This window comes from Amblyomma mixtum, chromosome 5, assembly GCF_055824585.1.
Source record: "Amblyomma mixtum isolate Tamu chromosome 5, ASM5582458v1, whole genome shotgun sequence".
NCBI classification, from domain to species: Eukaryota; Metazoa; Arthropoda; class Arachnida; order Ixodida; family Ixodidae; genus Amblyomma; species Amblyomma mixtum.
This window is the reverse complement of record NC_143016.1, coordinates 102,857,806-102,871,339: the sequence shown is the minus strand read 5'-3', so window position 1 is coordinate 102,871,339 and position 13,534 is coordinate 102,857,806. Positions and strand designations below refer to the sequence as shown.

General features: G+C 45.6%; 1 protein-coding gene across 1 annotated transcript in view; it reads right to left on the bottom strand.

Moving 5' to 3' along the window:
- LOC149343230 (sodium-coupled monocarboxylate transporter 1-like) overlaps window positions 1–9,229 on the bottom strand; it is a 45,249-nt gene extending 36,020 nt beyond the window's left edge. Inside the window, exon 1 of the mRNA XM_089545781.1 lies at window positions 9,139–9,229. The gene's annotated coding sequence lies outside the window, so the exon portion shown is untranslated. The remainder of the gene's footprint in view (window positions 1–9,138) is intronic.
- Window positions 9,230–13,534: the final 4,305 nt, after the last annotated feature.

The window sequence follows — 13,534 nt, the reverse complement described above, 5'->3', positions numbered from 1 at the left end:
CGGATGTTTTAGCCTGCACTGAAACAGCACCAGCGTGAGTTCAGAACATCTCGTGCTCACGAATGAGTGTTGCAGAGGAGGAATAGACTTCTATTGAATTCAAGGGGTTTTGTCGACTTTAGTGTCCTCATTCCAGGACTCCGCTGGACCTTGCTACTTGCGCGGCGCTGGGTATCAGCTGGCGCTGGGTATCCTGCTTAGGGCTGGTCAACGGGCCCTCCCATTGCTAAGGTCTCGGGTCGTCTACCTTGGTGATGTTCGTATCCAGCTGGCACGACCATACCGCATAGGTCTCTATGTTCGTGGCAGTATTTGCACGTTGTCTGATATTGGCCCGGATTGAACCTGCTTCTTATACTAGAGCTGGTTAACGTATAGGCTTGCATTCTTCACACAGTTGTTTCCTCTTCCTTGTGGAGTTGTTTGCTTCAGGGTCGATATCTTCTTCTGCTCAGGGTCGATAGTTCAGGGTCGATAGTTCTGCTCTCCCGTTTGGAGGGGCCCGGTTGGACAGCTGTCTAGCCGCAGTGTGTGCGGCCTCCTTCCCTCCCGTGTAGCAATGGGCGGGGATCTATATGATCCACTTCTGTTTTCCAATTTGCTGAGTGGGATAGTATTGCTCGCTACTTTCGAGATTCTACCTTCGCCATAATGTCTGGCTGCTTGTTGTGAGTCTGTGACGACAGATACTAATGCCGTCCTGGGCTAGTACAGAAAGAAAAGAAAATGCTACGGCATCGAAGTAGGAAATACGAAAATAACAAGGATGAGTATGCACACTATAACTGTCGCACACAATGGATACCGGCCCCTACTCGATCTTCTTCAGTGGAGGTTGATGTTTTTCTGCAGGAATGTCACCGCTCAATGTCCTGGTTCCTGAGCAACGCTCTGAACATGCCTCCAAACGTCTGTTTTCCTGCATGTTCTCCTGTCAAAATATTGGCACGTGGTGATGAAAACGCCGGGGACAACAGATGAGCGGACTGAGGTGTCACTTAAAGGCGCTGACTTCTGCTCACAAGAACTGAACAACTCGTTTGTGGTGACAGCAACAAACTCGTTCGGCGGTCGTCGAAGGAGTCAATCACCACCTCTATATTGAAGCTGAAAAACAACTTTCGAGGTAAAGCACGAAAGCAGCCACGACAACATCGGACGACGTAGAAGGAGTTCCAGGTGGTTGCGATCATTCCAGATCAATCTGGTCGCATATCTTGCAATAGGAACAAAGCAATAAAGCCGTATGTCGGCAGCTTTGAGCATGAACAAACAAACATTAGAAGCCTTCGTGGAAAAAAACATAGTGACTCCGTCAGGTTGCAAGTCGGAGCTGTCCTGTCGCTTTTGCTCAAGTTTAACAGACGTGGCTTTATATTTTCACTCTCTCAACCGCATCCGCTTCGAGTAAGAGTTGGTAGTGTAGATTAACGACGCTGGCAGTCGCTAGGAAAAATTGAGGCTAGCCGTAAAGCGTTTGTGAAATACGTCTACGTATTGTGACGAGTGCAATAAAATTTAGATGACTCCTTCTTTTCCTGTCTTTTCCGTCCTGTCAGTAATGCCGTTCAATTGAGCTACACATTCCGTTCCTCTGTGGAGAAGAACTACTGAAGATCCCCATAATTGTTGACGTGTTCGAGAATGCGGTTTTTTTTTAGTTTTAACGTTTTTAGTTTCAACTAAAGAACTTTCCATAGTTCTGACACGAACATTGACAACAAAAACAATATGATTGATCAGAGCCGCTGATAAGTTAATAGCTATGCAGATGGAGTAAAATGCCGCTGGAACGAACTTTTCAAATAAATGAACATTCGAAAAAAGTCAAAGAGAAATGCCGTCACCAGAAACTCTCCATATAGGTGGACATCAAAATGAGCGCAGTGGGGACTGGGAATTGGGGCATCTGTGGCTGAAGCAGGCGTTGTCGCTTTGATAGACGGGGTTGCTGCGACCCGCGTCTTCTGTTTAGGTCCTGTCATATCTCTTTCTTTCAGTTTCCTTCTGCCTGTACGCGGCAGTAGTAGTTGCACGGCGCAGAAAGAAAGCAAGTGTCTTAGTTGCCGCCAAAAAAACATATTTCGCAACTTTCCTACCACCTCTTCCTTACTGGTACCCGCGAACACCACAGTGAGCCTTGAACATGGTTACGGGGACAATAACATGGTAACATCCTAGCCGGAAACAACTTTTCGCTAGAATAAACCGCGTTAAACTATTGGCATCCATTTGGGATATTTTTTATCTTTAACGTTACGCAAAGTTTTACTAGAATCACTGCACTTCTTCGTGCGTCGAACCGCTGCATGATACAGACCATCAATGGTAGTGGTTAAAATGCATGGTATGACAGCACTTATACTCAGCGTGGGTATAACCAGTCTAAACTCTTTTTTTCGCGTTTACGGCCACGGGAAGATGTTTTAGTGAAAGTAGCCAGCGCCTGGATCGCACGACACAGTCAATGCACAAAAGCTGAGCTGTGTCCCAAGGAAGCACGGAGCGCCTATATAGCGCGTCTTCGTATGCAACTCGATGGATGTTCTTGATTACAACTATTCTTGTCCGAGGAAAGTCAGAGGGACTGTATAGGATATAGCTTTACACAAGCCTCTCCATCGGGTCAAAAAAAGGGGGAATTATTTAACGTGTGAAATGGTGGAAATATCGGCCGGAGTAACACACGCATCCGGCCTCCGGCTCCGCACTAGAGGAAAGAAAGAGGGGAAAAAACGGATATAGGAAGGAGTGGAGGAGAGGGATGATGGATGAATACGGTATGCTATGCACGGAATACCGAAGGTCAGTACTCAAACGCACACAGTACACAAGAGCATCACGGCGCAGCCTAACGCCAGTACAGATACACACAGTCTGCATCCAAACAGCCGGCCTCGTGTCGGAATTACTAACCCGTGGGTCGTTTGCACGAAGAGGCGACCTCTTTCGCGACAACGCATGTCAGACTGGTGGTATAGAGGAGACGGTTTTGTTTGCTCCGAAGCGCATGTGACACATCTGTGACAAACGAGTTGGGGCCGCCAGATGTCCGCAAAATTACGCGTAACTGTAGCTTGACGTAATCCACACGCGCTTGAAAATAGATAGAAATATTTTCTACTTTAGCTGCAGCTCTATAGGGATTTTCCTCATGGAACTAACGTTGTCCCCAGCAAACAAGCGCTATAGTTTCGGGGCTTCGACTAGGATCCCCGCATGAAGGGTCGGTTAATCGCTCTGCGTGCGCTATCTCCATGCCAGAATATTACCAGCGAATGGTGACTCGCCGTTGCTACGTGATGGATACTCACAACCCCACTTACTTGTTCGTTCTTTGCTCCCGAGCTGACGCACGTGGCAAATTTCTTTTTTATACGCATAGGACACCGTAGTGCTTTCTCGCTACCTCAATGTCGTAATTTTGAAAGCAATTTCAGTCTGTTTTTAGCAACGGCGAAATAGTTATCAACTGACGAGTCCCAGCACACAAGAGACTGCCCCGTGTAACCACATAAAAGACTGGAAAGCGAAACAGAAAAAAAAAACACGTGTTAGTCAGACTTTTGTGCTTTCGTACAAAGAAAAACTTATTTTTGTTAAGAATATCGCTTGATTGCCTTTGCGTCTTTTCATAATCCATTGTCTTGCTCAGGGCTAACAATAAAATAGTTTGCTCTCTTCTCCCTCTCTTTCAACCTATTCTGCTGCAGATGCACTTTTTATTCTTCCTTTACGGTTTTATGATATTCCCATGTATTCTCTGCATTTTCAATATCTTTATTTGCAAATATACCGCTTCCCTCGTTCCCGTCCGTTCTCTCCTCTCGCGTCTTATGCGTTCAAATATATTCGTTGAATGTCTGCATTTGCTTCCTTTATCTACAATAGTGCCCTGTTCGGCATGTCGTGTCTTCCGGCTTCTTAAGCGTATACATATGCTTGAATTCATGCTTTTGGCAGTGGGAAGGAAAGTACTGCCGAAGAGTTTCTCGTCACCGGCGTTGGCAGCGGAGCACGGCGCGTAAAGAGTTTACCGCTCTTCCTTCCGGCGTGTCCCAACGCAAGAGCTACACGTGCCCGGCCAAGGTCAACTCGACTCTCGCGCAGAACATCGCGCACACCGAGACCCTGAAGCACCCAGCGCGTGCGCCAAGCACGACAGCATGTTCTCTTCCTTCATTTTTATGTTTAAATGCAATCTTTGTTGGTTGCCTCGTGAGCACACGAGGACAGCAAACTTGTAAAAGCCGTCGTGTCACGCTTGCAGCGTCTACTGTATGACCAATAAAAGTTTGTTCTTTTGCGTCACTTTATCCGTGTACTTTGTGCTACGGTCCCTTAGTGCTAGAGAAAAAATTCTCCGCCAACACTGCCTCAGTGCTCGACCTAAGAGCGTTAGCTACGGGAGCTTCAAGTGATTACATCGATGGGCTCAGTAAACATGGAGAAGACCGAATATCGAGAAACATCCCTTCTAAAATACAAGCAGCGCCATCTACCTTATGGATTTGCAACATCTACCTCGTACATTACCGCATGACGAATTTGTCCGTTGGTTGGTTTGGTTGGTTGGTTTATAGGGTTTAACGTCCCAAAGCGACTCAGGCTATGAGGGACGCCGTAGTGAAGGGCTCCGGAAATTTCGACCACCTGGGCTTCTTTAACGTGCACTGACATCGCACAGTACGGGCCTCTTTAATTTCGCCACCACAGAAAATCAACCGCCGCGGCCGGGATCGAACCCGCCTCTTTCGGGTCAGCAGCCGAGCACCACAACCACTGAGCCACCGCGGCGGCTCGAATTTGTCAAACTACAAAATCATACGTGATAGTGTGTTTATTCTCTTTGATTTACTTTGCACGCTTGTTGCTACTTCTGATCATTGTTTGTGTATGCGCCCACTCCTATAATGTCTTGCCTTGCGAGACAAGAGTATATGTAAATAAATAAATGAATAAATAAATAAACAATAACTAATTTTTGCACTACTACTGCGATTTACAGTCACCTCCGCTATATCCGGTATATTTCCTCGTCATAACAGTCAATAAATTTTATAAACGTGTGCATCACAACACGATGAATCGTTTGACACCATCCAGAATCCCTTGCAACGAACGGTCCAGCCGTAATGGCTATTCGAAGGTCCTCGGAATGCACGTTTTGGGGGCATAAAGGTCGTCGTTTCGAACCCCACACATATTTTGGGCTTCGGTCATCTCAATTAGTAATTTTTTCCTCAAGAACATGCCAAGTCATTGGACACCACTTGGAACATTCTGCCTCAAACGGGTGACTCTCAAATTTTATGCAAATGGTGGTCCTGAGGGGTCCCACTTCGATGGCCGCTATACCGGCACATATACGTATAACGAATAGAAAGTGTAGGTATCAAGTGATTCGTTACGCGCCCACTGTTGCTATGTGATAAATTGTGGGTGAATTCTATTTTGGTGATTTTGACCTCTATTGCAGAGAGACGAGCCCTTGACAAACGTATGTAGTAATGGCTAACGCTGTTAAAACACTTCCGGTCTCAAGAGGTGGGGAGGTGGGAGTGGCCAGCTGTAAAGCTGCGCTCACGTGCTTGAGGTGTCGACGTTTTTAGTGCAGAAATGTGTTGCAGAGTTTGGACGCCAGGGGACCGTGGCTCCATTTTAGTGCGTTTGAGGACAGGCTGTACTGTCTGCACTGCGAAGCTGACCTCGGGCCCGGTGACTGCGGACCTGGATGATAATTCAACAGTCTATGTTCACTCTGATAACAATAAAAAGAAGCCGATTCTTTAAAAATGCACGCTGCGTATACGGTCGCGTAGGCAGGAGGACAGGTTATCCATGTTATCCAGACAAGCTTGGAAGAATAGTTTGGTTTTGGGATTTTATGGGGTTTAATGTTCCAAAACGACTTAGGCTATGAGGAACGTAGTAATGAAGGGCTCCGCAAATTTCGACCACCTGGGGTTCTTTAACGTTCACTGACATCGCACAGCACTCGAGCGTCTAGAATTTCACCTCCATCAAAATTCGGCCACCACGGCCGAGATCGCACCCGCGTCTTTCGGGCCAGCAGCTGAGCACCAAAACCACTGTGCTACCGCGGCAACCACTTGAAAGAATAGAATGACGAAGAAGAAGAAGCAGTACTGGACGGAGAAAATAGCCTTTTAATAAAGGGTATGCATTTCTTCACTAGTTGCTCACGGGATTTCAAGTGTGTAACTGCAATTTATGCTTTACTTATTAATCAAATATAAGTAAGTGTATAATATAAGTAATATAAGTAATATCACCGCACCGCTAGTGTATCCTCAAAGAAGTCTAATCTCAATCTGCTACCCCTCACATCTCGTCGAAAGATTGCACGGTTATGCTTCTTTCTCAACATTATTTACCATGATGACTTACACAGTAAATTGCTCATTCCGCCTTCATAATGTGTCATCACACATTGACCACGTTCACAAAGTTGGCATAAATTCATGCAACACTATATGTTTCTCCGATTCATTCATACCCCGCACATCTAAATACTGGAACCGCCTTCCCTCTTCCGTTGCAACAATCAATAAAGTTTGGTTATTTCAGTCTGCCGTACGCAATATAGACCATGCCAGTTTTTCTTAGAAAGAGAGAGAGGGAAAGGCAGGGATGTTAACCAGAAAAGATTCCGGTTGGCTACCCTGCACAGGGGAAGGGAATGAGGGGAATTAAAGAGGAAAGAGAGAAGTAAAGGGAAATAATCACAGTCTGTCAATCAAGGCAGTCGCTCTCAAAAAGCGAAAGAGTGCCTTGTAAGCCTTGACAGTTTTTCTTAACATTGTGTAAAACCTACCTCTCTTCCTGTGTGTTCATATATTATTTAATTCCACCACTGTGTACTCTCAAACGTTATCGCGAATTTCATTGTATTATATTAATTAAGTGCTATGGGACTTTGTTTAGATCCTTTTTGTAACCAACCTCAACTGTCACTTACAGTGTTACTTGCATGTTGTTATTGCTGTGCATATTTTTGTTTGTTTATTGAATACAACCCACTCCCCTCTGTAATGTTTATACCCTGAGAGTAATAACATATAAATAAATAATAAATAAAGATGACGCTGAGGCGTTAAAATACATGCAGTCACACTTTTGCTAAAATTCGTAAACAGTAAATTAACTCATTTCGAATAGTTCCGCCAAACTACCGGCATTTACTAAATAATTTTCAAGCAGGGCTATACTAAGCTTAAAATAAAGGAGTAGCATCGCTGGCTTAGCTTTGGTTCCATGCGAGACAGATGCGGATTGGCGGATTTGACTCCTGAAATTTATGCTTCGACATAAGACTTCTTGGATGAAAAGTATCACTACCAGATTCTGTTTTATAATTATGTGGCTAAACTCGTCATTATTTAGCGGAATCGGTGTAACATTTGAAGGCGAAAACTCTGCTGGCGATATCAAAGCTGTCAGAAACGAAAAGGTAAAATATGCCACCAAGCTTTGCCCTTTTTTTCTTGTATGAGCCCGGTTTCGTGCATCTGTTCTGTCCAACAGGTGTCTGCGTACTGCTGTTTGTTCGCCTTCATTTTTTTCGTCACCGACAGCAGCTGGTAGTAGCGCGTCGCTTCCAACATCTCAGTCCGCAAACCGTTGCGAGAGAGAGGTATAGAAAACGGAGTTTCGGATAGAAGGCGTACAAACCGGCTCGCCACAAGCTGCAAACCACTGTAACTCCACATAGCCGAGTATTTGATGCCGTCAACGGCGACCTCGATTTGAATAGAGAAGAAATGCAAGAAATGTCCATGTATAAATTCCGGTGCACAATAAAGCGTCCCAGGTGGCCGTATGCGGCGTGCGTCGTAGCCCGGTGCTGCCATAGCATGTAAAGCCCACCTGCCACCAGCCCGCCAGCCTGCTTACCCGAGTTACTCCGGTAAGTTCGAGTGAATCCGGAGGAGCGTCGTGCAAGCTGCAGCCAATGGGAGGAAGATCGGGTAAGTTCGGAAGATCGTCTCGCCAGCGGTAGTCAGTGAGAGGCAGGTGGGAGTTAAATTAATGATTGGCCGCGAGAGTTTTCTCGGGAGGAGCAACATGGGTCACTCACTACGTACCAGTGACTGGGAAAGAAACAGCCCCTGCCATTATAGTGGCACATTGCTTAACCGCTAGGCTACTGCGCTGGTAGTGATACGAGGACTTGCCGCAACCTATGAACGTTGAGCGTAGAATGGTCAATTCTGCATGTATAGGCATTAACCCGCTAAAGCTGTTGCGTCGTACCATTAAAGCGGAGCTTAGGGGTTCCCTCTAATTGAAGAATGAACAATGATGAATGAAGAATGAACCTCTACTCGGTTTAATTAAGTTAAACTCTTTTCATTTTTTTTTCTTACATGTATGCTTATATCTCGGGATGTAAGAACGACTCAATCTGGTTTTGCGCTGTATACAATTCTGGAGCGAAGGCCTAAAACGCCATTACACAAACCAGGCGCGCAGCACCGTGTCTGATGCTCTTTAAGATTACCACGAGAATAACTGATACATTCACCGTACTTCGATTCCTTAATCGATGCGCATTATTTGAATCAGTCATTGTTTAGGTTGAGTAAGCTATGATCAAAAACCAGCAATTAGTGGAATTGATAGTATTGGCAACTACAGACCGCATCTTCGTAAGCCACAAAAATACACGCTGTGGTGACATGCGGCTTTCGATATCAAAGGTATTGTCTCACTTTTTCTTTTTCCCAGAGCTACCGAAACTACAACTCGGCCACGGGTCGGACTTGACACTTACCTGCAAAGACCGGATAGTTACGCTCTGTGCTGGAAGTGTGACCCACAAGAAGCTCTAACCCTTAATAAGTCAGGCTCCTGAGTGCCCGTTCATTGCGCCTGTTGGGAAGCGAGTGTCACGAGAGTTCACGTTAGTACGGCGAATACGGAGGCTCTCGTCGCTATAGCTGTGGAAGCGGGAGCCAGCTGAGGCCTGCCCACCTGCAGCAGCACGACGCGTGTGGAAACGGATTCCTCCTTTATTTTCTCTATTTCTTTTTCTCTGAGGCCGCTTGAAAACTTCGCAGAAAGTTACTGTCAGGGACATTGGGGATACAGCCCTTGACGCTCGAAAACGCTTACCTGGGCAGATGGGCCAGCGGCCATGGTGTACGCGTAGCCTGCGCACAACACGTAGGTCACAGGTGTTGCGAGTAGCAAAATGTTGTCATGCTAGTGTCCTTTCTCTTCAGACCAGCTGCGAGCTTCATTTGTTTGTGGTTTTAATGTCACGTCAGTCACTCATTTCAATCTGCGCACGAGTGCCAATTCTCTCAAGCGTTCAAGTGTGCTTACGTGGGGTGTCATTTGGAGATATTCACGTGACGTCACGGGCGCTATTTTTTTCTCTAGTTTGTAGCTTCAGCAGTGCAGGCCGCAGCAGGAGGCGATAATCCCATTAGACACTCCCGCAGCCTTTCGCAGGTCTCCATAGGCAACAAAATTGCGGCCGCTGTGACGTCAGTGAGTACTCTCTTTGGCCAAGCCGCACAGTGAAAGCTGAGTGTCTCTCGCAGAAGAGGGAACTTCTGTCGCAGTGCGTTTACGGAACACACTTCGCTCGGCGAATGTGTAGTCTTCGCCGGCAGCGATTTCGAAGGCACAACATTAAAAGAAAACATTTATATTAGTTGTTGTAACACTGCTTTTTAAAAGTTTTATTTGAAATAGCAAGAACCACGAGATGAGATGCAGCTCCTTTGTCTGCTGCCATGTTTTTGTGTGTTTTTTGCTGTCATCATTCTATATAGGTTAGACCAGGAATCTCAAACAAGCGCCCCGCCTACCCTCCACGTTTCATCTTTTATTCCGAAAGCTCGTGCCAGCTTCACGAGTCAGCTTCCGCACCTGACTTATTTTCCAATTGAAAGCGGCCAATAAGTTACGTCCGCAGACGGGACTCATTCTTTTCGGAAAGTAAAAGTGGCAGGTGTCCCTTAATCTACGTTACCTTCAGACGGATGCAGCTTCCTTCAAGAGCGCACAAGCAGCCAGGCGCCGGGCAATCCTATCTCTCTCTAACCACTCCGCACCGCCAAACCGAACAACTAACCTACTCCTAACGGCACAGGAACAAAGGCACATCTCTTTTCCTTTTCTGCGTTCCCTTCGATGCAGAGCCGCAGAAAGTTTTCCGGGAGTGGAAAATTCTACACCAAAGTTCAATTGAAAGTGAGTAACTTCCTACCTTCGCCGTTAATCCTGAGTGTGAGTCACTAAATTTCATCTTGTACGCGGCGACAGTATCCAGGTGGCAATAAAGGGCGTGGACGATGCGCTTCCGAGTGGACACGGCAGAGGTGATCTGTAAATTGACCCATTAACCGCCTCTCGGGGCGCTCCAACACCTATACTGTTCCATTGCTGTTTTGTTGTTGATGTTACTGCTTTGTTGCTGTTTGTTGTTGGAATCGCGTTTTGAAGACGCCATAGGCAACAACAGGCAACTAATGAAAGATCTCAACGCGCTCAGAGCTCATGTCTAATTGCACACAAAGCATGCGTATGTGATTGGAACGTATCAGCTAGCTGCGTCGTTTCATTTTTTTTGTGTGTGTGTGGAGGGAGAGGGGAAGTGGGGCCTGAAGCCTGTGTCAAGTTCTCATCTGTTTACTGAAACTAACGGATGCTCATCTACCGTTTATTTTTCCGCTCTAGCCACTGATTTCCTGACTGCCACCAGCCCAATGAAAGCTTTGGCCTCCCTCAATCCTGAAAGCCCACTCTTACCCTCGATATATTGCCCAGTTTTAAATATTTCACAAGTAACACTTGTTGCTGAGCTAGTCGGTGCATAGTTCTGCGGACATAAGGTAGCGCAAAAAAACGAGGCATTCACAAGAAAGGTGGACAGGACGACGCGCTTCCTGTCCACCTTTCTTGTGAATGTCTCGTTTTTGCTTTATCGTTTAGCGCTAAAGCAACGCGCTGAACGCTTTATTATTATTTGGTATGCATCTGCCGGCAGTGCATTGTAAAAGTTTCCATCGTGTTGCCATCGAATACTTCTGCTGTGCTGTGAGATGATGTCCGACTTTTATGACGCAAGGGCAACGAAGGCCAAAGAGTACCAGTCAAAGGACTAAACGGCCAGCCCACATCTCTCAGAATGCACCAGGAAAGTAATCCTAAAGATGTGCTAAGATCTGTGTGCAGGGGTCTTGTTCAGTTCATCATTTAAACATTTTCTTTTTGTTTTTGCTGCATGCACGTGTTCTTTTTAATGCATCTTTGTTTTCCTTCTTGATTGGTAAAGCCGTGTCTACTCTGGGGATTACTGTATGCCCCAGTTTCAGTCGAGCATGCAACGAAGGAGCTTTAAAAATCGGCAAAGGGGATACGATGGCCGCAGCTTGCAAAGGACAGGGTTAATTGAAGAGACATGGGAGAGACATTTGCCCTGAAATGGGCGTTGTCAGGCCGATGATGATGATCCACGGTAGTCTGCTAGCCTGAACGGCATTTGGGTACAAAGGACGCATGACACTAATCGCGGCGAGTCGTTTTCTAGACCTGGCTGGACTTCGCAGCTGTGCCGCAACAACCAACAGATCACAGCTACCAGGTGACGGCTATCCACGAGCTTGTATCACGCCATCACGGAACCGATCACCACGGTAGGTACCAAACCGCAGCACAAAGCTTAGTTTTATAAAAACTTGTTCGTGCACGGTGCCCACCGCCACGCAGAAACAGAGAACCTAACGTTTACGCAGTGATATGCACTCTGGCAGCAAAATCAAAAGAATAAAATGGCTAGATACGCCACGGAAAGCCGGGCACACCACTTCGCTGTGTCCACCGTTCTGCAAGCGGTTAGCCCACACCCCGCAGCGCCACTGCGCCTCTGCGGTCGGCTTATGTACTAGAGCGTGAACATTATCTCTGCACACGCTCCGCCGTGGCGGGCGGTCAGTGTGGACACCTAAATATATTCTTGCACCGTGTCTGTATATAATAGTTCCATTTCGAGCAAGGGAAGCCTGAACGTTAGGCTTCTGTTTGGAGCTCTAAGAATAAGAGCAATAGTAAAACAGCAGCCGTTTATTCCCTGCCGCTAGGATCAAGATAGTAAGATTAATAATTGGTTAGAACAAAAGTTAAGGCGTTATATGTGTCTTTCGCTCGGCGCGCACCTCAACCACGCCGTAAAAAAAGATGAAGGAGGGAGCGAAAGGAGAAAGAGATGCCTTATCGGAGGGCTCAAGGTAAATTTCTACCACCTGGGGTTTGTCAGTTTGTCAGCACGCACCGACACTTCACGGCACAAAAGCGTCTGGTTCCATTCCAGCGCTCTGGATACTCAAAATTTTAAGCCAATAGTGCTACTTGAAAATAAATCGCTACTCACCGAGACCTAGCACACTGCAGGACGTTTTTCTTTGGCCGCGGCTATGGTGTCCGTGATAGATAGACAAAGCTCAGTTTCAACCTTTAAGCTGCGCAACTTGTTTATTAATAAAGACAAAGCGTAGTGTAAAACCCAGCAAGCATAGCACGCGTGCTGAGGCTAATAACAAATAATTATAAACTCCCTTCAGTACCTAAATTTACTTGCCCATACTGTAAACAATCATTTGACCTTAGTAGAAGGGCCCTCACAGAGTACCTAAATTTAGTTGCCCATACTGTAAACAATCATTTGACCTTAGGGCCCTCACATAATACCTAAAAAGGGAAGAGAAAAGGACTGCAGATAAATTTGTTGATTGGCGCATTTTTGTTAAGAATGTAGTCGATACACAAGTCCATGAGGAAAGGTAACGAAGAAGGTCTCGAAGTAATATCGGCAGTGTCAGGGGGACTTTTTATTAAAAATACGTAGAGAACATGTACTTTTCAGATAACTTGGCAGAATATAGCACTGAACAATTCCGAATTAATTGAAACAAAATAAAGTGAGGAGAATTTCTACAAATGTTCCTTAATTTTCGGATCAAACCAGGTTTTACCCGATTTTTGCCCCCCAGCATGTTTCTTAGTAATTAGGTTAAATTCGATTCCTACCTGAAACTGCATCTTCTAGCGAACGTAAATTTCCAGTGCACATAGTCTCAAGACGTTGCATTAAAAGTTATGTAGCGCAAGAGAAGATAACGTGCGTGAACAAATAGCAATAAATTAGAAAAAAAAGTGATATACCTGATCTGGCAATAGTTTTTGGGCAACATGTCATTTCTATACTGCTCATAAAATAATTAACAAAAGAGAAGGCATGCTATTAGCCGTACAAAAAAAAAGCGCTAATATTAAATGTCCGTTGGCCGCAAAAAAAAACAATTATTGAACTTTTCGCTGAATAACCCAATTTGTCGCCAAATTCCGAATTACTTGAAACAAACACAAAATGAGGAGAATTTATAAATATGTCCCGTAGTTTTCAGATAAAACCAGGTTTTACCCGATTCTTGCCCCCAACGTGTTTCTTAGTAATTAGGTTCAATCCGATTCCAACCTTAAACTGCATCTTCTAGCGAAC